Genomic DNA, 26,002 nt, shown 5'->3' with positions numbered 1-26,002 from the left:
TGGCACAAGGCCACGTGCTCCTTTTGGGGCAGGATGGTATCAGGACAATAGAATAAAGTATATTTTGTAAAGTATGGCAAATACTACAAAGAAATGTATACTTTGCATGGAACACTAATCTGTGGTTACTGCAATAATACATCTCCTGTGGTATATGGTTTACTATTCACCACACTATGTGAAGTAGAACAATTTGTACTTGGCATATAACTAAGTTGTGTGGAATTTAACAACGTGGTATAATTTGTACCTACAGACTGTACATGCATGCCCACACACCTGATGTATTTACAGTTTTTTATTTTGTAACTTGAGAGGAGAACACAGCAGCAATTCTCAATGACAAGCACCACATTTCCGGGGAAGGTCATGCACCCTGAGCATAGGTGCTGATTAGAAGAGAATAAGGACTCCATTTCCCATGAACCTATGAGCCTGGGACAGGCATTAATTGGATAAGAGCAAGATTGCCGGGAGGAAGAAGCTAGTTAACTCCTACAGCTAAAAAAGAGTTGCCAGAAAGAGTAGCCATCGGTGGTAGTTACAGTAGAGCAAATGTTAGCTGTCAGACCAGTGTCTGAGGCTTCAAAAGGTCAGGCAGGATCTACTGGAGTTGTGGTGACTTGACTGGGCTGTACATAGGAACAATGTCGATAGAAGTACTCTAGACATGAGGAAGAGAGAAGCAAGAGCAAAGAAACTCAAAGAGGGAAACTAGAGAAAAGAAGCACCAGAGTCAAGAAAGGAAATCGAGGTAATTTTTTGGAAACTATTCTAAATCCTTCTACAATGTAGAGACTTCTCTATTGATCAAGTCAACCAGTATTTATATTAAGCACCTATCATGTGCTAGGCACTATGCCAAGCATTGGCAATGTAAAGAAAGGCAAAAACAGTTTCTGCTCTCCTGATCTATTGACACTTTTGAAATGCATTTTCATTAATAGCCTTTGTTTTTCCATCAATTTCCTATAATTCCCAGTATATTTTCTCCTCCTTTTCAGAACCTTATTATAAAAGAATGTCCAAATGAAGTAAAAGATAATATAATAAAAGAAGAAAAAACACATTTAGCAAAACTAATCAAAATATTGAAAAAATTTGAAGGCACTATATTCCCATCTATTGTGGAATTGTATTATGTAAGGAAGTAGGCAGAGGCATCATTTCAAACTTGATCACTATAATTTTGTACTATTTGGTTTCAATTGTATTGTTGTTCTTTACATTACATTTTTTATACATCATTGTATATATTGTTTTTCTGGTTCTGCTTATTTCATGTTGTGTTAGTTCATGTGATTCACCCTATAGTTCTTTGGATTCCTCATATTTGTCATTTCTTGTATAGTAATATTCCATCATATTCATCTTCCATAATTTTTTAGCCATTCCTAGTCAATGAACTTTCATTTTCTTTCTAGTTCTTTGCTACTATAAAAGTTACTGCTATAAATATTTTGATCTGTATAGGCATCTCATTTTGTCATTGACCTCCTTGAATATAATATGCCTAGCTGCTAAATTTCAGTGTCAAGAGAGATGAGTACTAAGAAAAAGTAATTGCATTTGCTGATGAGGAAATGGCCTTTGAAAGAAAATTTTCAGTAATGTGACGAGACTAGAAGGCAGATCCAGATCGCTAGGGATTAAGCAACTTTCCAGGACTGAAAATTGCAGAACAATTGCTGATCAGTTTTAGAAGAAGGAACTTCCTCTTCCAGAGTTCCCAATCAAATCATAAATGCTGATCCCCCCCCAAAAGAAGTAGGCATGCATGGATTGCGAAAATAGAAACTGCAAATGCAGATTACTCTTTTGAGAAATTTAAAGAAACAGTGAGAATTAGAATGGAGGCTTAAAAGCATAGCATAGCCAATAGAAACATCTTTTTTTTAGGACTGAGATTCATAGAATCATGGAGCCTGAGTTGGAAAGAATTCCAGAGGCTATCTACTCCAATCCATACCAAAAGAAAAATTCCTTTTTACAATCTCCCTAACAAGTGACCATTCAGCCTGAAGATCTCTAGGGAGGAGAACCCAAGACAGTTCATTACTCTTCTTCATCATATTACTGATGAATAGTTATAATTCTTGGGGAGTTTTCCATTACATGAAACCTAAATTTTCTTCTTTTTAGCTTCTATATATTCCTACTATTTCTTTCCCAAAGGACCAAGCAAAACAAGTTTAATCTCTTTTCTACATGACATCTGTCACATACTTAAAAAGAGTTATCAAAGTCTCCCTTCAATCTTCTCCCCATTTTCCCATAAACATCCCGTTTTCCTTCAACTAGTCCTTATATGGCATGAACTTGTGGTCCTTCACCACTCTGGTTGTCTTCTTCAGTACACTTTCCAATTTATCAGTGTCCTTCCTAAACTTTGGCCCCCTGATGTAGACAGAACCCAGAACATAACACTAGATGTTTTGTGACCAGAGTGGAGTACAATGGAACTGTCCCCTCCTTATTCCTATATATTTTCTCCCAAAGTTTTTTAATTATTCCAAATGTTTACAAAACAATATAGGCATTTCTATATACAAGCACCTACTATGTGCCAGGGACTGTGTGCTAAGTCTGGAAATTACAAATGAAGCACTGATATGCTTCCATAGAGGAAGTTCTAACACCAGGGATGAAATCATAGGTCCCAGAAAAATTGGGGGCTGTGCTGGCTTGGTTTTCATTTAGACCTGATAGCATCTGGATAAAAATGTTGGGGGCATTATTTGTACCCACCCTTCTCTCCATAATATAGAGTATAATATTTCATGAATTTAGCATTCATCTAACCTAATCTTCTTCATAGATGGAAAAACTAAAGCCCCCAATAGTGAAATGATTTGTCCAAGGTCCCATGGCAGAGCCTAGACTATAATCTTCAGTTTCTATCTTTTTTCCTGCCTTACATTGCTGCTGCTGTTGTATTACCAATAATAAAAGCTAAAATTTTAAATCGATGTAAGGGTTGCACATTACTTTACCTGGAAAGTGAACTCCCCAAAGGTACTGAATGTGTCCAGCAAAGTATCCAATATTTTTGATACTCAATAAATGTTCAAAATAACAATTATTGCAGCTAGGTGGCGCAGTAGACAGATTACTGGACCTGGAAGTCTGGAAGACCCGAATTGATACATACCCCAAACACTTACTAGTTGTGTAACCTGTCGTAAATCACTTTGCCTTTCAGCCTCAGTATCCGTATCTGTAAAATGGGTACGATAATAGTATCTACCTTACAGATTTGTTTTGAGAATCAAATGGGATAAATGCTCCATAAACGCAAGATATTGTTATTTTCTGCTTGAAAAAGCGTTTTGTCAGTTTCGTCTAGTGTTCCCAGTGCTGCCAACCCAGCTGTCAAACATTTAGTCCCCTAAAGAGAGGAAAGATTTTTTAAAGCCCTTTCTTGTAGGTGGCACTAAAAGAGAATGACAACAGTAGATTAGGGGACCCCGAGAGACCTCTTTTCTCAGTATTTCTTCCTCTGAATCAGAACGCCCCGTGTATGACAGCTTTTGGTGTCACTTGCGGGCGGGCTGGCGGGCAGCTGCGGACGCGGGACAAGTTGCTCTCACCGGGAGATTGACTATCTTCAGGGTTCACTAGTTTCCCCAGGGCTGCCTCAAAGGAAATGAGTGGGCGGCCATCTGCAGCGGATGCTGTAGTCACTCTTTGTGGAGGACCCAGGCTAGGGAACACGGACGTATTTGCTCCTTCGTCTGATTCTTTCTCTCAGCCTCCCCCCCGCCCCCGCATCTGGGCCCATTTATTCCTCCCTGCCCTTCCCCCTCTTCGCCCAGGCAGTCAAAGGTTTCTAGCTCTGCCTCCTAGCTCCAGTTCTGGCTCTAGCGTAGCCCTAGCACTTAGCAACCCTTCTGATTGCATCTCCCGGCCCACCTCCTCCTTTTTAACTCTGCTCCTTCCCCTCCTCCTCCTCCGCCTCTTCCGCTCTTCCAGGGAAAGGCAGAAACATCTGCATCACCCTTCTCCCACCTCAGCCCCTGCTTAGGTAATACATTTTCCTTTTCCTTCCCAGCTCACTACCTCTTCTGCAGTTCTCAAGGTCAGATGGGCCCCGGGAGGGAAGAGGGCTTGGAGTAGGAGTAGGAGGATGGGAAGGGGGAAACGGAGTGCTAGAAGCAACTTTAAACAGGCCTCGGGTGGCCCCCATCCTCTCTTAAAGGCCCGAGTTAGCAACTATGGGTCAGGAGAGTTCCATTTCCACCCGCGTCCTGCCGCTATCATCCCAGCCTCCGGGTGAAAAAAAATCCACCCCCACCTCCAAGTCCTAAAGGCAGAGACGTGAGTGGCTGCGGCGACAATCAGGTTTGCCAACCAGCAGGAGAGGGGGGAGGAGCCCAGGCGGTTTGCACTCTTTCCCTCAGTTCTTTGAAAACAACCAGAAAGACTTGAAATGGGGTTTGGGAGGGAAGGTTAGCGGGGGACTTGTCTTAGTCATGAGGGTGGCTTGTTTTTAGATCTGAAGAGGGAGGATACTAGCTGTTCTGACATTTGGGAAGCTGAGCCACAGGGTCTACAGGTAGGTGGCAAGCTGAAACAGCTTCCTCTCGGATTGTTTGCTCGCCCACCCTCCTAGTGGGAACTTATGGCTGTCAACTAACTCCCTGATACCTTTTGGAGGCATCGGCACGTATGTAAAAATAAACTTACTATGCCTCAGATTGGGGAAAGGTTCTGTTTTCACGCTTTTAATATTCCATATTACCCAAACACTTGCAAGGGCTGTGCTTATCCAATTTATATGGTCCAAGTGGAAAGTGAGGAAGATGATGATTAACCTTTTAAAAAAAATTCTGCCCTGCATATTCTAGGACATTAAAAAAAAGATTTATAAAGGAAATAAGCATTGGATATGTGTCTCTTTGTGTTCGAGAGAACCAAGCCAGGAGTCAGGTCGTTCATAACAAATCATATTTTGAACTGGAACTTTTTTTTTTTCTTCAAATGGAAACTGGATTACTCAAAGTAGCTGGCTGACTTGAGTGTAAGATCTCAGGTGCTGAATAAAACAGGAATCCGGCCTTTTCTCTTTGCTTCAGAACTTTGAAATTAAAGAAATTGCTCAAGAATCAGCTCTTGGACTAGATGGGTAGCTGTTTACTGCGGAAAATAAGAGAACCGTGCAGTCAACGTGAAATTTTAGGTGTTATTTAAGTGACCTCGTTCTTACCCTTTGAAATAGTTGATAAAAGGGAAAAAGTAAAGGAAGTGGGAGATTGATTTCACTTTGGAAACTTGTTAATGTTCCAGTATGGCTTCTTGTTTTCCTCTTTAAGCGCTTCTGGAGTTGGGTTTGTTTGTTTGCTTTGGCAGTACTCTTGTTACAATTTTATTATTCAGAAAATGTTTTTAAAATGGCAGGGTATAGGAATTTGCAATTTTCTACATTTCCTGTGGGGGGAAGCTAATACTTTATTTTTAGAATAGATACTGTATTGGGAATATAATTTTGGAGAAATTTTATCTCAGCCTCTTATGTTTTCAGATGCCCTATTTACATTTCTAGAATTTATATTTCTTTAATGGCCAATTGCAAAGGAGGCAATGCAATAACTTTTTGAATGACATATTTTGGTTCTGTAAATCAAAGGTTGTATATAATATGAACTATTCATGTTCTTTAATATGATCTCATTCTATTTCCTTCTCTAATAACAATGGTAACTTTAGCATTCTGTTTTCACTGTGGTAGATAACTTATATAGATTTTATTGTTATATAAGTTTTTGTTGAAGTCTTTTGTATTTTACATCATCATAGTCTTCCCCACTATCCTTCTCTTCCTCCTCCCAGAGAGCCATCCCATAACAACAAATAGTATTTTTATTTTATTTATTTTTTAAACCCTTACCTTCCACCTTAGAACCATACAATGGGGGTTAAGTGACTTGCCCAGGGTCACACAGCTGGGAAGTATTCTGAGGTCAGATTTGAACCCAGGACCTCCCTTCTCTAGGCCTGACTCTCAATCCACTGAGCTACCCAGCTGCCCCCACAAATAATATTTTTAAAGATAAAAAGGGGAGAAATATCGATACATTAAAAAAGGCCAAAACTATAAGCAATGTGCAATACCTCAGAAACTTCTACCTCCACAAAGGGGTAAATTGGAAGGATCTTCTCTGTCTTTTATTCTCAAGCCATACTCAATCTTTTATAATTTTGCTACATTGAGTTTTCAGTTTTTTGCAGTGGTAGTTTCCAGTCACATTGTTATAGATATTGTGTATATTTTCTTGGGTCAACTTTTTATGCTCCATTAATTCATATAGGTTATTCCATGCTTCTTTGTAGCCATCACATCTATAATTTTTTAAAATAAGCCTCACCTTGGGGGCAGCTAGGTGGCTCAATGGATTGAGAGTCAGACCCAAAGAGGGGAGGTCAAATCTGGCCTCAGACACTTCTTAGCTGTGTGACCCTGGGCAAGTCACTTAACCCCCATTGCCTAGGTCCTTACCACTCTTCTGCCTTAGAACCAATACCCAGTATTGATTCTAAGGTGGAAGGTAAGGGTTATTCTTATTTTCTAAACCCTTACCTTCCATCTTGGCATCAATACTTACTGTTGGCTCCAAGGCAGAAGAGTGGTAAGGACTAAGCAATTAGAGTTAAGTGAATTGCCCAGTCACCACAGCTGGAAAGTAATTGAAGCCAAATGTACCACAATTTGTTAATCCACTCTCCAATTGATGAGTATCTACTTTGTTTCTAAATCTTTGTTATTACCAAAAAAAATGCTGCGATAAGTACTTTAATATATATGAGGACTTTCTTCTTATCTATAGCTTTCTTGGGGTATAAGCCAAGTATCTCTAGATCAGGGGTCGGCAACCTTTTTGGCCATGAAAGCCATAAATGCCACATTTTTAAAAATGTAATTTCGTGAGAGCCGTACAGTGCTCATAGTGCACGCTCCTGTAACAGCGCCTGAAAAAAAATTGACTTTATGGCTCCGGCAGAAAGAGCCCCTGTTCTAGATCAAAGGGTATGAACATTTTTAATCTCCTCATTTTCATAATTCCAAATTGTTTTCCAAAATGGTTGTACTGATTCATAGCTCCACCAACCAGGGCATTAGTGGTTCTGTCATCCTACAACTTCTTCCATCAGTGACTATTGCCATTTTTGATTATTTTTGCCAATTTACAGGTCATGAGGTAAAACCTCATATATACCTATGTATATACAGGCACACACACACATATATATTTGTTAATTGTTAATATATCTTGGATAACAAATCCATGTCAGAGAAACTGAATACAAATATTTTTCCCATTTAGTTGCTTTCCTTCTTATTCTAGGTACATTACTTTTGTCTTTACAGAAGTTTTTCAGTTTTATGTAATCAGAATGTTTTTATCTTTTGTAATTGTCTTTATCCCTTGTTCAGTTACAGATACAATTTCCTACGCATAGCAATGAGAGGCTTTTCCTCTTTTACTACATTTTATAGTATGAATTTTAATATTAAAGTTTCATATCCATTTGCAATGTGTTATGGAATATGGTGTAAGGTTTTGTTCTAAATCAAGTTTTTGACAGTTTACTTTCCATTTTTCCTAGCACTTTTTAACCAAATAGAAAGTTCTTTCCTAGTTAATTTATATTTTCCAATTTTATTGGGAAAAGTTTGTCACGTGTAAATTTTAAATCTCATTAAGTTGTTACTAGTGTGCTTAAGAAACATTTTTTAACATGTATTATTTCATTAACATTTTAGATGTCAATTTTAAAAATACTTGAAAAAAATTCCAGTTAACAACTATTTCAGTTTTAATCCAATTAGAGAACTCTTTTTTTTTTTCTCTCTTTCCTATCAAACTGTTTACATTTTTTCCCCAAGTCCCTCTACCTTACTTTTTAAAATATTTTTAAAAATCTCTTACCTTTGGTCTTAGAATCAATACTATGTGTTGGTTCAAAGGCAGATGAGTGATAAGGGCCTGGGTGGTGGGGGTTAAGTGACTTGTGGAAGTAAGTACCCGAAGCCATATTTGAACATAGGACCTCCTGTCTCTAGGCCTGGCTCTCAATCCACTAAGCCACTCAGCTGCCCCCTCTAGCTTATTTTTCTATGTACTTGTGGAGAAGATAAAGGGGTAAAATTAGGGTAGCTTTTAAAAAAAAAAGCATTCCTCCTTAAACCTAAGTTCCCTTTCTTACCTCCAAAGGTAACCACTTACAAGATGTCCTTCAATTACTTCGGTATAAAGGCCATTTAAAAAGCCAGCTAGCCGGGGCAGCTGGGTAGCTCAGTAGATTAAGAGCCTAGGTTCAAATCTGGCCTCAGACACTTCCCAGCTGTGTGACCCTGGGCAGGTCACTTGACCCCCATTGCCTACCTTTACCACTCTTCTGCCTTGGAGCCAATACACAGTATTGACTCCAAGATGGAAGGTAAGGGTTTAAAAAATAAAAAACAAACAAACAAATAAATAAAAGCCAGCTAGCATAATCGCATGTGATATAAGAAATTTCAATAGTGGTAAGACAGTATGATAGATAAAATTCTAGCATTTAGAGCCAACAAGATTGGGATTCAAACCCCATTTGATTTATGTATTAGCTTTTTGAAAGCAGGCAACTCACTTAATCCTTTTGAACCCATTTCCTCATCTGTAAGATGGTCAAAATAATAGCATCTAGTGGGTATATAAAAGGAATTTTTATATGGTAAGTGAATTTCTAAAGTGCAATGAAAATGTGAACTACTATTATTATTACTATAGTATTAAGGAGAAAAGACTTTTTTGTTTTTACCAACTGAATATTGGTATGCTCCTAAATGACTCATTTTAAGTTAATTTGAATATTTAATTGCTCGAGAAATAAATATTACTCTGTTCTTTACATAATGGCAATTATATCATTTCCTCTTGATTCTATTGAGTCATAATTAGCATCATAGGGAGTTATCCTTCAAACCATTCTCTTTAAGGGAAATCTAATTCAATTTAAAACCCTGCAGTAATTTTTCTTTATCAGCAGCTTTTTAAAGAGCTAATAGTTTGAGCAATTATTGTAGTCCTTACAACATTGTGCCAATCTGTCTAGCTGATTCTGAGGCTTCAGCATTTTTTAAAATTTAAAAACCTAGCATTTTGGAAGCAAGTTTCATATATTTGCCCAATCCAATTTAATTTGGGAATAGTGATATATCATGGAAAAATTATAGCTGAAGGGATAAATTTATAAAACGGAGATGTGGAATCAAAAGATAATGAAACAACCCAATTAAATGATCACATTGCTATAAGAAGTGGAAGATTTTCATATTTATAAACTAGTTGAGGATAATTTCATGACTCTAAATCTACCTTTAATGCCTTTACTCCTTCCTAGGAAAGGTGGTTGTGATATTTGTTATGACTTTGATTCATCATACCATTTGATGAAATATAAGTGAAACAAAGTATATTTGCCCAAAACTAGTAGCTGGTCTTGCAGAATTAAGCATAGTCTTGACTTGCTTGTTAAACCTAAAATGACAAATGTGACAATGGAATGAAGAAAGTACAAGTTAGAAATTTTGTAATTTTTTCCAAATAACACCTCAGGATAATATCTTACAGTTTAAATAATTATATTTAAATACAAATACAGAACCTGATTTATCTCCACCCACACCTCACCTTAAAAAAATGAATTCAGGTTTAAGATAATATGTGAGTCAGCAACCACTAAAATCCATTAGCACATGAAATCTCACCATTGTGTTGACTTTGAATAAATGTCTTATTTTGAGCTAATGGGTCCTGGAATGGAACAAACCACATAGCAAATCAAATGACAAGAAAAACTCTCCATGTACTGTGCACACAAAGGAGATATTGCCCCACAGGAATAGAGAACATGTTAGGGCACAGATGTGACTAGATAATTTAACTCTGATACTTCAGAGTTAATAATGCCCTTTAACTGTTATCTGTTAGTCATGTAATCTCTGTGGTTTTCATGGTATAGAAACTGTTCTTTGCTACTTTCTATTATTCTGAAGCTAGCTAGATTCTTTAGGACCAGCTGGTTTCTCTACTGCTGTGATTATAAAGCCTCTCTAACTGGGAGAGCTCTTTTATTGCATAAATATGGGCTGTAAACCCCAATGACTAGTTAGATGAACCACAGAAGCTAGCAGAATGACCTAGGTCTGTGGTGGTGAACCTATGGCACCTATGCCAGAAGGGGCACCCAGAGCCCTCTCTGGGGGCATGCCTACCATTGCCTCAGCACAGAGTTTGCCAGAGTTCATCACTAGAAAGCCAGAGGGAGGGGGAGAGGGAAGGATGTGCCCCTGCCCCTCTCTATATGTGCCTGAGGACATCCACTCCTCTAAAAGGTTCACCATCACTGACCTAGGTTAAGATTAGAGTTTATTCTTTCATTTAACTCTAAGTGATAATTAGAGTTCTTTGATCCCAGATGACTTTGCCTTAGGGTTAGGAAATTCTTTGAATTCTTATTATATCTCCAACTGGACTCTCCTTCTGTCTTATCACTGAAATGGTATAGAGTTTGGAATGAAGATTATCTCATTCCTAAAATGCCTTTTGACTTTTATTTACTTTTTCTTTTTTATCATTTTTATTTCCCCTTCTCCATATAGCACAAATCAACATTTCTGCATATTACCAACAAAATGCAATGGGAAGAGATAGAAAGAGAAGGTCCATTTAAAATAACTACACACAGTAGTTATACTACTTACTTGGAAGTGTACTTGCACAATTACAAAGTGTCTCACACAAATAAAAATAGACCTAAATAATTGTACAAATATGTTAATTACTCATGGGTAGACTGAGCAAATATAATAAATGACAGTCACATAAATTAATTTATTTAATGCCATGCTAATCAAAGTACCAAGAGCTAGAAAAAAAATTCATCTGAAGGAAGAAAAGATTAAAAATATCAAGGGAATCAATGGAAAAGAAGTTGGACATAGCTCTACTAGATCTCAAAGTATGCTACAAAGTTGTAATCATTGAAACAATTTCATGCCAAGTAGGAAATGGAACAGATTACACACAGGATATGTAGAAGCAAATGTGCACATTAACCTGGTGTTTGATAAACTCAAAGATCTAAACTATTGGAGCCAGAATGTACTATTTGACAAAAACTCCTGGAAAAACTAGAAAGCAACCTGGTAGAAGTTAGGCATAGACCAATATCTCATACTATATATGATTTAGATATAAAGTGGTCATGTTTCAGGAATATCTTTTTTTAGATTGATATTTTTCTTCACTAAATTGGTAGTCTTAAACGTGTTTAGAAAAAAAAGTTCCTCCAAACTGAGGCTAGAAACTCGAGACAAATAATGCATATATAATTAGCATTAATTTAAAATATTGCAAGTTAGACTAACATTTTTAAGACATAAAAATAATTATTAATAATACGAAGACATTTTTTATTCCTACTTTGTGCAGGACATTGTTAGTTACTTTAGAAGCGAAGGAGTAGAAGATAAAGTCATATAGAAACAGTACTTTGACATGTAAAATCCATGAAGAAAAACTCCAGTCCAATTCCAACAGGGCTAGCAAGGCCACTCCCTTACCTGTAACAGAGTTATATGAATCAGCAACATCATTTTTAGTTTACTTCTCAGACTGTTACTTCACTCATTTCCATATTTGATCTTATTAGGCAGCACTCAAGGATAATCCAAGGGAAGGGGATTTCTTCACTGGTAACATTTCAATATATCTTTTAGCCAGATAATTTCAGAACCTTATCAAGTCATCAAATATTTATTTAACATATTGGAGGAATTTCCTTTCCTGGTAGTAACTATTTCTCAGTTAAGTTGTTTTTAATCTACCCAGTTTAAATAAATATCAAAGTGAATATATAACTTACTAATAATGAAGTCAACAATAAAAGACTAATGATTATTATTTATTATATTTTAGTTAGGAGACAGTTATGGCCAGAGTCACCTCACATTCTCATTGTAACAAACACTCTTCACTTCTGAACATACAGTCCTACCCCATTTAGTTCATTCCCAATAAATTTCTTCATAAGATCCCCTTCACAAAATAAGGATTACAGTAGTTGAATAAAGACAGAAGATATCTCGCTATTTCTATCTCCAGAAATAACAGCATAACAGTGTCTAGCTTTTTCCAAGTTTTTACTTAGTCTGTCTCAAGAATTATTCCTTGTAAATTTTTAAATAAAATATCAATTAAGATAATTTTAACAAGAAAGAAATTTCTTCAAACCATCTGTCTTCTCTATAATTTATCTCATAAATCTTATAATTATACATATTCTTTCTGACACCATAGGAAGAGGCACCTCATAGAATAATAGTTACAACTATAATTCTTAACATCGCCCCTTAAGAGATAATAACAGTTTCAATAGTCTCTGGCAGAGGGGCTTTTGCAACAGGGATTACATAATATGTGTTCTTTCTCTTGTATCAGAAACCCTGTAAATGTCTCTAAGATGAAATAACTTGACTGAGAACTTCATTTTCCTCCCTTGAAATATTCCAACCACTAAAACAAAGTGAATTGTTGGGTTGTAAAACTACTTTAAATCTATTTTGTCAAGACTGCAGAATTGAAAAAGAAAAGTTTTACTGAATGATAGGTATTTCTTAATACAAAAGTAGTTTGCATGTGAACCTGTGGAATTAAAGGTCATCTAGAAATCCAGATGAAATGTGAATCAGTAATTTTTTTTTAATTAAGGGGAGTCCATAAGATGAATTCAAACAGATTCTCAAAATTCTTTTCAGAGCATCATTCTGGCATAGTGGATAGAGAGTGACCAGAGTTAGGACATGGTTTCATGCTCTCTCCTCTGGCACCTGCAATCTATGTGACCTTAGACAACTGTCTAGGACAGTGATGGGCAAACTACATCCCGTGGGCCAGATGCGGCCCCCTGAAATGTTCTACCGGGAAGTGGCATTATTCCTAATCTGACAAATACAATGAGTAGGGTACAATACAATGAAACTTCGAAAGAGTTGCCTTAGAAACAGACTGACAGATGAGCATTTCCTTTCTTTTGGCCCCCTCTTTAAAAAGTTTGCCCATCACTGGTCTAGGACTATAAGTTCCAGAAAAGACACTTCTCTGTTTTGGGAGAAGTTCCTCATCAAGAATTCCCCACACTAATTAAAACATAATTCTGATTGCCCTGTTCCCTCAAAAAACAAAATTCTTGCAAAACATAAATAAACATGCTATCACTGTGATCCTAAGGACTGATAACTACTCCATTAAGAAAGAATTATTGGTGAGGGGAAAGCCAGGTGGCTCAGTGAATTGAGAACCAGGCCTAGAGATGGTTCCTGGGTTCAAATCTGGCCTCAGATACTTCCTAGCTGTGTGACCCTGGGCAAGTCACTTAACCTCTATTGCCCAGCACTTATCACTCTTCTGCCTTACAACCCATACACAGTATTGATTCTAAGACAGAAGGCAAGGTTTAAAAAAGAAAGAAAGAAAGAATTATTGATGGGTAGCACACTGGATAGACTATCAGGCCTGGAGTCAGAAGGACCCAGTTTCAAATTTCACCTCAGATTTGTTGTGACCCTGGAAAAGTCACCTAACTCCAATTGCCTAGCCCTTGCTGCTCCTCTGTCTTAAAAGAAAGAAAGAATTATTGGGCTATGTAGCAATCTGTAATTTTTGTATTAGTTATCAAAATTAATTCACTGTGAATATTAACATTTATATATGCAAAAGGTGTCTCTGAGCCCTAGAATCAGCAAGCATGTAAATGAAGGGGAGAGATGAAAAGAAGGGGGTGTTTCTGTTCTAAAAAGGAAACTTCCAGGAAAAGTCTGGAATTGGGGAATGTTTATTAAAGGATTACTGCTCTAAGCAGCAGAGATCCACTGTGTGGAAATGATCTCTTCTAGCTTTTGCTATTTAAAGAGAAGATATCAAAGAGAAAGAGAGGTAGAACGATGACCTGGAACATTTCCTTTGATTACCCAAGAGGAATCAGAAGAAAAGCTGCTCAGGGAAAACAGAAAAGAAGCTCCCTGCAAGGCATTCTGACAAAAAGTTACAGTAAGGTTCCAGGTGTCCAGTGTTGTATACTTAACTCTCCCCAGGGAAGGACATTTTATTCTTAAGAAAGGCAGGAAGATTACAAAAGATCATTCCAATTAAGGCTTCTGAGAAAAGATTAGAGATCTGAATATATCAATAGTTGAAGGTTACTGCCAAAGACACTATACTAAGGTATTAGATTTCCTTTGAAAGCTGGTCTTTTACATTTAATGACACCATTGTTATTAATGGTAAGCTATGTTAATATAGGATTTTAATTTTTTAAAAATGAAACCTGCTTATTTCCATCTCAGCTAAACAACTACTATAGTATTTACTGTTCTGACTACTTGAGAGTTAACTAATTGGTCGGTAGGTGCATAGTGGATATATAACCTTAAAAATGTACTAGCTGTGTGACCCTGGGCAAGTCACTTAACCTCCATTGCCTAACTCTTACAACTTTTCTGTCTTGGAACCAATACATAGTAATGATTCTAAGGTGGACCCTCAGGGTAAAAAAAAATTTGAAAGTGAGAGAGAGTAAAAACAAAGAGAAATTTCAGAAGAAGCAGAACAGTATATCCTGACCCATTTTAGGATGTTGGAGGATAGAAGAATGTTACACAGAGCGAGAGAAGGGATTATCAAACATTTGGAGCCATGGGAATTATAATACAGAGATCCCTTCCACACCACAACTTTCTTTCCCTACCATGGCTTTGATATGAGTCAGCATTAGAAATCAAATGGGAATTTTTTTGGGGTGGGGGGGTTGTTGTGGAAGCCAAAGATGACAGGCAAAGGCCAGCAAATGATGCAGAGAAAGTTTAGAAACTATATAGCCTATCACCAAATATTTAATCCAGATTTTACAATAAGGTACAGTAAACATTCCATAAAAGAAAAAGAAGAAACTCAAACTACTTCTTCTGGTATGAAGGGAGAGCCAAAAACTTTTATACAGATTTTCAAGGACCAGAGGGGAAGGTGTCATGGAAAGCAACTGTGTGAAGATCAATGGTGGTAGCAAAAGTGAACTTGCTGTTTATTAAATGCCTGCTATAAGCCAGACACTGCAAAATGTTGGGTGTACAAAGAAAGGCAAAAAAGCAGTGCTTAGTCTCAAGGAGCTCACAGTCTAGCAGGGGAGACAACATGCAAACAGCTATCTATAAATAAGATATATACTAGATAAACTGGACATAATCAGCAGAAGAAAAGTACTAGAATTCCAGGGAACCAGAAAAGGCTTCTTATGATGCTAGGAGATGGCAATAGGGACCAGCCAATGAAAATACAATGTTGGGAGATGGAGTATCTATGCAAGGACAGCAAAGAAGTTAGTGTTATGGATTGCAGAATAGATGGAGGGGGGGGGGGAATAAGGTATACAAAACCTGGAAAAGCAGAAAAGGGGGCAGGTTATGCAGGCTTTTTAAAAGCCAAGGAGAAGAATTTATATTTGATCTTGGAATTTATTGAATAGAGGATGATATGGTTAGATCTTCATTTTAGTAAAATAATGGTAATAGTAGCTAACATTTACAGATTACCTATTATTGCTAAGAGATTTACAGTTATTATTTGATTTGATCCTTAAACAATCCTGAGAAGTAGTTGCTATTATGATGATCTCTAGGAAATGAGGAAACAGAATGATTTGTCCAGAGTCACACAATTATTAAATGTCCAATTAGATTCAAAGTTGGGTCTTCCTGACTCCAGACTTGGTGCTTGATGGACTATTCCACCTACTTGCTCAGAGATGCCCTAGAAAGATCAATTTGCCATCAGAGTAAATATTACCTGGAGAGAAAGATACTAGGTAAGTTAAGGAAATGGATCACAACCCTTGCGATTTAATAATAATAATAATAATAATAATAAGGGATTCCAATTATCTCAACATGGGCTAGAGTCTTCTCTCTGCCAGAAAGAGAAAAGTTACAAGTTTCCCAAATGTGCCTTAAAACATTTTTTTTCCATCAGAAGGTAGAGGAACCAACTAAGGGAATCAGTTTGGGGGATTTGATTCTGTAAAGGTTAAATTTAGTGGTTGGATTTAAATTATATGAGATAACGTGGTCGCTGAAGTTATTATATCTCAAGTCAGAAGTTTATTTACCAAATTAGAAGAGAAACAATAAAATAGAGAAGTGTGAGAGAGGTTAGAGAAAATACCTATACTAGTCCTCAGCCAGGAGGGCTGGTAGTGAGTAACTATGAGGCCTCCTCCAAGATGGAAGCTAGTCTCTTAGGAAACTAGGAAAGGAGTCAGCCCTTTTCACTCACCCAGTGAAGTAGTCCAGGAGCCAGAGAAGTAGTCCAGGAGCCAGAGTCTAAGTTGAAGCCATGATCCATGCCGAAGTTCCCTTCAAGATTATCTCTAAGAGGCACACTCCATGATACTCAACTTCAAGAGACTGCCCCAGCCCAAGGATTTCGTGGTTTTTATGGTGGTTTCCTATTCCTGCCCCTCTTCACAGGGGCCAACCACAGTTTTCAAATTGTCCAGCCCTGCCCAGGGGCTGTGTCTATGGGATTGACTTCTCACCTCTAAAGGTTTTAACACTCCTCCTAGGATTCACATGTTTCTGAGTTGTCACCCAGTTTAGATTCACATGTTTCTGAATTAGCACATGGGTTGCAGACTTCTCTCTACTTAAGGTTAAGTACAGGTGTCTTCCTTTTGGAGGTGTAAACTCCTGTAGTAAGAGTTACTTTAGGGTAACCCTTACTTTAGGGTAACCCTTACTTTAGGGTTAAGTATTGGGGCCCCCCAATTTGTTGATTAATTCAAAAGTAGACAAAGGAGAGTTAATCCAGTCCGCAATCTAGTGAGGTACTAAGTAGAGGCACTTAAGTTATCTTAACCCAAAGTTTTAACTCCAACTACTAGGCAAAGAGAATAAAGGGTTCTCTTTTCACAAGGGTAAACTCAGAATAGACAAAGAGAACCAAGAATTTCCTTTCACAATTCCTACCAACATAGAGAAACTGGTGGCTGTAATGGAAATGTGAAATTTCTAGTTCTGTGTTGGTGAACCTATGGCATATATGTCAGAGCATGCCAGAGGGGGCTGCTTCCTGCCCCCCTCTATGTGCCTGAGGACATTTCTCATCTGACGTGCCCCTCTGTCCAGTAGCCTAATGGGAGCAACTTCCTCTCCTCTCTGGGGTAAGGCTACTAGTTTGGGCACTTGGTCTCTAAGGTCTCTAAAAGTTTCACCATCACTGTTCTAGGGAAAGTGATTGTTCTATTTTAGAATCTGTGATAGCAAAGGAAATAGTCTTGACATAGATTTGAGAATCTTGGGAGAGTAGATCCCAGTGGATTTTGAGAGAGGTCACATGAACTAAATTTCCACAGCTAGTCCACTAGGAAAAAGAAGCTACTAAAAAATGAAATTGCAAATGTGGGAAAAAGAAAATTCTTATGGGGTGAAGGGGAAGGAGTTATGGTAACATTAAGTCATGGGGAACTCATCCACCATCTTCAAACCTCTAATGGCTTTGTGATCCTAGGCAAGTCTCATTCTCAGTCTCCTCATCTGTAAAATGGGAATAATAATAGCACCCACTTCAGGGGATTATTGTAAGGCTCAAATAAGATAATATGTGCTACACTTTATAGACCTTAAAGAATTAGGTTAATTATAGCAATTGTATTTCTCTTAGATTTTTAAAAGCTCCATAAAGGATGAAATCAATGGTAGATAAATATGAATACAAAAGCATGAAAGTCTAAGAATAATATCTGAAGTGCTAAAGCTCAGAATGAATTGAGACAATGAATAAAACTAGGACTAACAAAATCTGTGTTTTAGCTCTATTGAGATGGTCCATCAAAGAAGGGATAACACTACCCTTTGGGGAGAAAGTAGAAGTAATTCTGCTTTTTGCTTCTGTTTCTTTCCCAAGCAAAATTCTTTAGACTGGAAAGAATAGAAAAATAGTAGAGAATCAATGATCACCAAGCTACCCTTAATGCATGCAAGATACCAGATGAGCTACATCCTAGGGTCTTAAAGCAACACAAACACCACTGGATCATCATGGAGGACAAGAAAATTACAACAGAGTTAGAGAGAGCAAATATTTTCCTCCTGTTCAGAAAAACAGAAGAGAACGCAATCTGCAAACTGTGGGCCTGACATTCTAGAATTCATATGATTATCGAATATCTAGAAAAGGAAATAATGATCACATATTTTAAAAAATGGTTTCTTCAAAAATAAGTCATTCCAGACAAATCGTATTCCTCTTTTGATAGAGTTGCCAGACTGGTAGATCAGGGAAACACTGTGGCTTTTGTTTTATTAGGTTTTAGTAAGGAATTCAACAAAGTCTCAGTTCTCTCTGACTCTGTGAAGGTTGTTCCCTGTGCCTGGAATACACTCCTTCCTCTGTCTTCTGGAATTCCTAGTTTCCTTCAAAGTTCAGCTCAAATGCCACCTCCTACATGAGACCATTACCGGTCTTTCTTCTTTCCTCAACTCCAAATCACTTTGCATTTATTTGTATATATTTAAGATTATTGTTGCTCCCCACTCTGCCCCCCCTAAAGAAAATATAAGCTCCTTGAAGGCAGAAACCATTTTATTTCCTCTCTTTATCTCATTGCTTAGTATATAGTAGACACTTTATAAGCACTTATGAGAAAAAGGAGAGAGATATGGACTAAAAAAATATAAATATAGCACTAATATAATTTCATGGTTTAAGAACTAGTTGGATAGAGGGAATACAGTCAAGACATTGGGGATAGTTATACAAAGGGGTGGAGATAGGAGATGGAATGTCTTTGAGAATAAATAGCAAGCAGTCTAGTTTGGTTATTTTATAAGGATTGTATCATATAATATGTCTGGCTGAAGCCAATTTATGAAGACCTTAAAATGCCATACAGAAGAGTTTCTATTTGATCCTAGAGGTTAGGGACCTACTAGTACTTCTTTAGCCAGGGAGTAACAAGTTGAAATTTGTAGGATAGCTAGGTGGCACAGTAGATAGAGCACTAGATCTGAAGTCAGGAATATCTAAATTCAAATCTAGCTTCAGGCACTTATTAGCTGTATGACCCTGGGCAAGTAAGTCACTTAAGCTCTGTTTGCATCAGTTTCCTAAACAGTGAAATGGGGAATAATAATACCAGCTCCCTTCTAGGGTTGTTGTGAGGGTCAAATGAGATAATGATTGTAAAGTTCAAAGCCTGGCACATTAGTAGACACTAGATTAATGATTATTCTCTTCTCTTTTCCCTTGTATAATTTGGAAATGTCATTTTGTCAACTTCGTGAAGGATAAATTGGAGAAGGGAAAGACTTGAGGCAGAGAAACCAGTTAGGATATTATACTATGTTTTGTTTTTTAAACCCTTAACTTCTGTGTGTATTGGCTCCTAGATGGAAGAGTGATAAGGGTGGGCAATGGGGGTCAAGTGACTTGCCCAGGGTCACACAGCTGGGAAGTGTCTGAGGCCGGATTTGAACCTAGGACCTCCCATCTCTAGGCCTGGCTCTCAATCCACTGAGCTACCCAGTTGCCCCCTAGGATACTATACTATGAAAGGTAGTAAGAGGCACAGATTTGAGAGATTGTTAATATGGAATAAAAAACTTAGCAAATAAATGGATGTGATAGAAGGAAAACTGGTATACTGCCAAGGTTGTAAACTTGGATACTTATAAAGATGGTACATTCAACACACAAAAGAAAAATCAGGAGAAAGAAGATTAAAAAAATGAGTTCTCTTTGGAAATGCTGAGTATAAGATTCCTATGAAATATTCAATTGGAGATGTCCACCCAGGCAATTAATGAGAAACTGCCTCAGGAGGTGGAGAGCCAGGATTTCACCAGCAACTTAAAGTAGATGGGGAAATGGCTCATCTATTGCATTACATTTCTCAAACTGGGCTCTATGGGCCATGGTTGGGTCTCTGTCCTTCCATGAAGCAATTTTGAGGTGTTCCTCAGAAGAAGGAAAAAACTTTAATGATGGCTAAGCATACACAGCAAACTAGTCTTGTCGTGATGTTTGTTTCTAACTAATTATGGCTGCAAAATGTTACAGGAGGTCAAATTCATTGGTTGTAATGTAGAGGATAGCAGCATGGAATTCCTGCAAAATACAGGGTCAAGCCTCACCCAATTTTGCAGGAATTCCATGCTGCTATCCTCTACATTACACAGTGAATGTCTCCAGGAACCTTTTACCTTCTTGTATCTCAGACTCTTTCTTTCTAGGGCAGGCAAGAACTGAATTAAGCTAAAAGTCTGGAGTTTGTAGCATCATTGTTCCTCCATCCAAACTTATTTTTCTAATTCCTGCACTCGAAGTAAGGAATAGTGGCTGTAAAAGGAGCTGCCTTAATTTTTCTCTTTCCTCAGCCCAGGGCAGCTTTGAACCTCAGGAGCTATCCTTTCCCTTAGCTATTTTCCAAGACCCCATCTCCTCCTGCAAACTCTACCTTTTCTTCCTTCCATTGGTCTTACAGGCCTCCTTCACTATTTTCACTAATTATTCTACATTCCTTTCTGCATAATTACTCTTCTCCATTATTATCCCTCAAATACTGTGACCTAGATTTTTCTAGGACAGACTGACTTTTATTTTTTTTATGTTGTATTCATTAAAAAGTCCTTTGTCATATCATGTGGAATGATGTTGGATTCAGATAATATGGCCACCATTTCAATGTTTCCAAGAGCTGAGGGAATCCAGAAGGCAGAAGCCATTATAGACTCATTTTTTTTCTTCTCCAGTTCCACGCTGACTATGGCTATTACTAAATGTAGCAGTGCATCATCCCCACTTTTCCTTCTAATTGATCCTATAGGAATATCTGATTGAAGAATACAGCCATGACTCAGTTCAATTTTCCCTTTTTACCTAGTGAATTTGAAAAGAAAAAGCAGGGTCTGAGTGAGGCAGTCTGCCATTTTGGAGTTTCCTTTTCTTAGTGTAAGTTGGGCAAAGGATTTCTACTATTTTCAGTAATTTCTACTATTTTCAGTCAGAAACTAGACATAGTCTCTACCCCCCAATTCAAGGAAGCTGAAGCTAAGGAGCAGTGGCCATCCAGGAAAATAAAATATGTCCTTGAAAATACCACCACCTTGCAGAGGATTAGAGAACCATGAAGAGATCACCTCCTCCAGTTGAAGTTGAACATGAAACTGATCTCAGGAAAAGTAAGATTAACTGTATATCATGTACATTCCCCCATTAGATTGTAAGCTCCTTAGAACAGGGATTATCTTTTACATCTTTCTACATCGCCAGCACTTATTACAGTGTGCCTGACACATAGTAGGCATTTAATAAATGTTTACTGATTGATTTATTAATTGATGGAGCAATCTCTAATCCCTAATCTGGGTCATGTCTACAACTGGACTGATGGCATGCATCAGTATTCACCATAGAATCCCTTTCCTATAGGAATGAAGGACTGAGCTCAGTGATAGGAGTGTCTGAATGCCCAGTGCACATTGTATATTTGATTCCTTCTTGGATGTTTCTGTCCAGGCCCTGGTACAACATAGAGCTTGACCAAACAGAAAAATATAGATAAATTGCTAACTGAGTCTCTGAAAGGAGATCCAGGGCCAAAACAAAGAGAGGTGGACAAAACGAGCCAGAGCATTTCAAGTGAGCCATTAAAATCTGCCTCAGAGAATCTTTGCTTGGTTATTGATTCCTTTACTTTGTACTAAGAATCTCACAAAGCCTAGGCCAGCTTTGACTTTCATGTACCAACAATTAGCTCTTGGTCTCACACGAAGATATTCTTTTCTTTGACCCAAATGGAAACAGGATTTGCAGAGCTCATCTCTAAATGCTAGGACCTTCCTATAGAGTAGCCTTCCACTTCATATTTGTTACTACCATTTAAAACCATTGAACCAGACTTAGTATTTTTTTGTATACCTCTCCCCCAAATAATTAAGTAACTTGTTGAAAGCTTTGAGTTTAATTCTAAAGTATGGTAAAGAATTTGTACAGAAGTACACATAAGAACTCTGAAGATACCTTACTTCTATCCATTAACTCTGAGGAAAATTCTCCCTTCGGTTTTAAAACAAACAAGAATTCATTGGATGTCTAGACTTCCTGAACATCTGAGAAATTTAAAGGAGATACCAATAAGAAAGGAGATACTGACTTTCAGAATACCAGGAAAAGAACACTATGGACAGCACCCTAACTTTACGGGACTGTTATTAAAGTTGATAAAAATTGTCCTTTGCTAAGGAAAACATAAAAGCTATTCTAAGCTTAGAACCCATCCTTATGTTTGGGAGGCAAATAAAAGATAGTAGCTGGAAAAACTGAAGATTCCCATTGTCAGAGGTGAAGATATTACACAGAGAGAGATGGAGAGACAGAGAAAGAGAGAAGGAGAATGAGATTGAATGAGAATGAATACCAGCTACTTCCCACCATCCTCCAGTGACCACAAAATGGGACTATTTGACTCTAATCTACAGATTTATCTCACTACCCAACCTCTTCGACTAATTTATCTAGGATCCATGAATACGTAGGTTAGGAGATTCAGAATCAAGCCAGACTTTTTCTTTGGTCCTGTTTTCACCTAACTGTATATAACCAGCTTGGCTTTTGTCCATAGTGACCATTGCATTCCTCAAACTGAATTTTCCCATCTTATTTTCCTTGTGCCTAAGGCCCTAACTTTGTTCTTGCTGTTCTTCCTAAGAATCAATGCTTTGCTCTCTTAATCCACAGCTCCTTGGCAAAGGCCCTTACTACCACACCTCCCTTGTTCAGGCTGGTTGTCTGGACCTCTGCCTAATTGCTTGCTAACAGATTATTCTGATGTCATCTGTGCTCTACCACCCACCTACCTTCTTGTATCACTATTATTTGTTACTATTCTTCCTGGTCTGTCTACCCACCTGCCCAGACTTCCTGTCATCTGCTTTTGGAACCTTTTACAGATTACCTACCCCATCTGACCCTGATGATTCTGATCCTATTCTTGTCTATTTTACCCCTTTCCCCCCATAAAGCCCTAGTATCACAAGCAGAGCTTGGCACAGGCTGGAAATAGAAATTTTGGCATTTCAGACCAAAGTAAATTTGAATTTAAAGCATGACTAAAATCCTAATGCAGTTATTTGAATCGAGGAGAGGAGATAAAATTACCTAGAGAATATACCTCTATGCTAAGAATTCTTCACTTTTCATAGTGTTATAGACCCTTTTGGCAGTCTAGTGAAGGCTAAGGACCCCTTCTCAGAAAAACCTTTTTCAATAAATTAAACAAAATTCAAAAGATTACAAAGGAAACTTTTATGTATGTTGAAATATAGCCTCTAGACAAGGTGACTGATCATTTACAACCTGGCATCATCTCTAATAACTACAGGATTCCAAAGTGGTGACAAGCATAAATGATACATTAAGATATCTGGAATAATTTTAATGTGATATGAGAATATGTGATATATTGGTGGTAAAAAGCCAGGTACTGCTAATACTACCATAGTTTGTGACCTTTATTTGTAATTGAAGAGACTTATACACATCAGAATTTAATGAAAATAAAGCTAACTTTTTCCCATCCATTTTCACAACCCCTCCCCCCCAAATCAATCCACAGATCCCTTCTGAGGATCCCAAGTTAAGAACTCTTGCCCTGGATTCTTTTTGTAAATAGATTCTTTGGTATAAGTCAAAGATTTTGAAGTGCTTGGCCAGTGTATGTTCAAATGTGAAAAATTCACAGAGGCTCTTTGAGGATACAGGGGAAGCTTTATTATCGCAAAAGCTAGTGGACTAGCCCAGGGAGTCTAGCACTTACAGGCATATTTGGGAGAGCTTTTATTAGGGGTGTTAGCATACCCAGTTGCAAGTAAATGGGTTAGGGGTTTAACAGCGAGAAGAATGGGATGTTTTGCTGGCAGTACCCTCTATATGCTTGGACACAGTCCCTAAGATCACAGTCTAGGTATAAAAAAATAACCAAGGGGGAACAACAAGAAAAACAGGATGCAGGTTTGCTCCCTTCCATGTGCTAAGCCTTCGACGGCTACCTGGCAAGAAGGGGACAATCATATAATTTCTTCCTTTTTCTTCTATGACAGGGTAAGAGAAGATTAAAGGGTGATGTTCAGTCAGTCACTAACTATTTCCTACTGATATTGGGTGGTGTCATGGGAGCTTCCATCTTCTGCCATCCTGAAAGTTAGGGCAGCCTCATCCAAGAGTGTCAGAGGTATAGAGAGGAGTATCCAAGAAGATGTAGATGGAATTTCTGGAATCTAAAAGAAACAGATTTTAAAAAGATGTTAAAAAGACAAGGTTCAAAAATGATGCCCAGGCATCATATAGAGGAAGAGGTCACAAAGATGAGTAGAACAGTTACATAGAAGCAGGGGAAAGGCCACTGGGGTTTAAGGGACATGATGTGTGAATGTGAGAGAGAGAGTGAGAAAGTGAGGTGAGAGTGAGTTAGTCCCACAGAAGAAGGCAGGAGTGCTGGAAGGTTTTGAGGAAAATGAGAACTAGCTACACAAGAATAAAGGGCAAGACTAAGTTTCAACAGTCACCATCTGATGGATTGTTGTTCCTAAAAAGGAGTTTGAGATCCTCTACAGGCTCCCAGGAGTAGGAATTAGGGAAACTGTGGGAGTTCAGAAGGGGAGAATTGTTTAATATGGGATGCATGAGTCCGTCTGGAGAGTTCTCAAGTTTTATAGTCATGGGGGTAGTAAGGATGACATATAATGTTAAATGGTCCCTTCTACCTAGTGCATATGCAATATAGATATACAAGATCTCCTGGGAGGGCTTTGCAAAGTGGGTCCATGGTTGGGCATGATTTCAGCATATAGGACTCGGTGTAATCTGCAATGGCTTATCTGACTGGACCTAGAGATTTGGCATAAGTGGATAGTGCATGGATTTTAGAATCAAGAAAAAGGTCAGTAGTAAGGAATGGTTGACCATACAGAAGCTCAAAGAGGCTGAGCGTAATGTCTGTGCAAGGGGCTAGGCATATGTGCATGAGGGCAGTGAAGAGAAGCTTGACCCAGTCAGGCTGGACTTCCAGAGAAGGTTTTGTCAGAGTTCTTTTGAAAATGTGGTTCAATTTCTCGACCTTCACAAAAGATTTTGAATGCCAGGCTGAGGGTAAATGGAAAATTATTCCTAGTGTCTTGGCAACTGCTTAAACTACTTGAGAGGTAAAGGCTGCTCTCAGGAGAGACTTGGGGAGGCAGAAATGGGGGATGATGTCATTGAGGAGATGTTTTCCTACCTCCACCACTGTCTCTGACATGTAAAGGAAGGCTTCCAGCCATCCTATGACTACAAGAAGGTATTTAAAACTTCTACAAGGTGGCATATTAGTGAAGTCTAGCCAGTCCTTCCCCAGGGAGTGATCCTCACCTCTGAATAGATTGCAGAGGAGGGAGTGGGCTCACTCCTTCTGGATTGTACTGGGCACAAACGACAAGATTTACATATTTAGGAGACAATTGCAGACAGCCCATGGCCCTGGTATACAGACTGGGCAAGTCTTGTGAGGGCCTTGGGTTATAAGTGGGTGGACTAGTGGAGGTCTCTGAGGGCTCTCCAAGTAGAGCCCAGGGGAAGAACTAAACGTCCTTCTGGGAAGAGGAACAAACCACTGGGGTCTGGATGCAATCAGTATTAGCAAGTTTTTGACTCTCAGAGAGGGTATAGTGGGGTGAAAATGATGAGGTGTTCTAGGGGATCAGAGGAAGGAGTAGAGGAGTATGGGCTACTTCCTTGGCAGCTATATCTGCTTTCCTATTATCTTGAGCCAAAAGAGAGTCACTAGACTGGTGACCATGGCAGACCACTGCCATCTGGTATGGAAGGTAAACAGATTTCTAGGTTTCTAGAATCTCTGGGCCATGTTTGAACAG

The 26,002-nt window shown here is 38.2% G+C and overlaps 1 protein-coding gene across 2 annotated transcripts in view; it reads left to right on the top strand.

The window, feature by feature from the left end:
• The first annotated feature begins 463 nt into the window (after positions 1-463).
• Positions 464-26,002, top strand: part of INPP1 (inositol polyphosphate-1-phosphatase) — a 52,565-nt gene continuing 27,026 nt past the window's right edge. The window contains exon 1 of one of the 2 annotated variants that reach the window (XM_044669695.1): positions 464-754. The gene's annotated coding sequence lies outside the window, so the exon portion shown is untranslated. Of the gene's footprint in view, positions 755-4,460; positions 4,556-26,002 lie in introns of those variants that run through there. The other variant, XM_044669696.1, reaches the window with a different exon arrangement.

Source organism: Gracilinanus agilis, chromosome 3 (genome assembly GCF_016433145.1).
Source record: "Gracilinanus agilis isolate LMUSP501 chromosome 3, AgileGrace, whole genome shotgun sequence".
In the NCBI taxonomy this organism is placed as follows: domain Eukaryota; kingdom Metazoa; phylum Chordata; class Mammalia; order Didelphimorphia; family Didelphidae; genus Gracilinanus; species Gracilinanus agilis.
The sequence above is the reverse complement of the archived record's forward strand: the minus strand, read 5'-3'. Positions and strand labels throughout refer to the sequence as shown.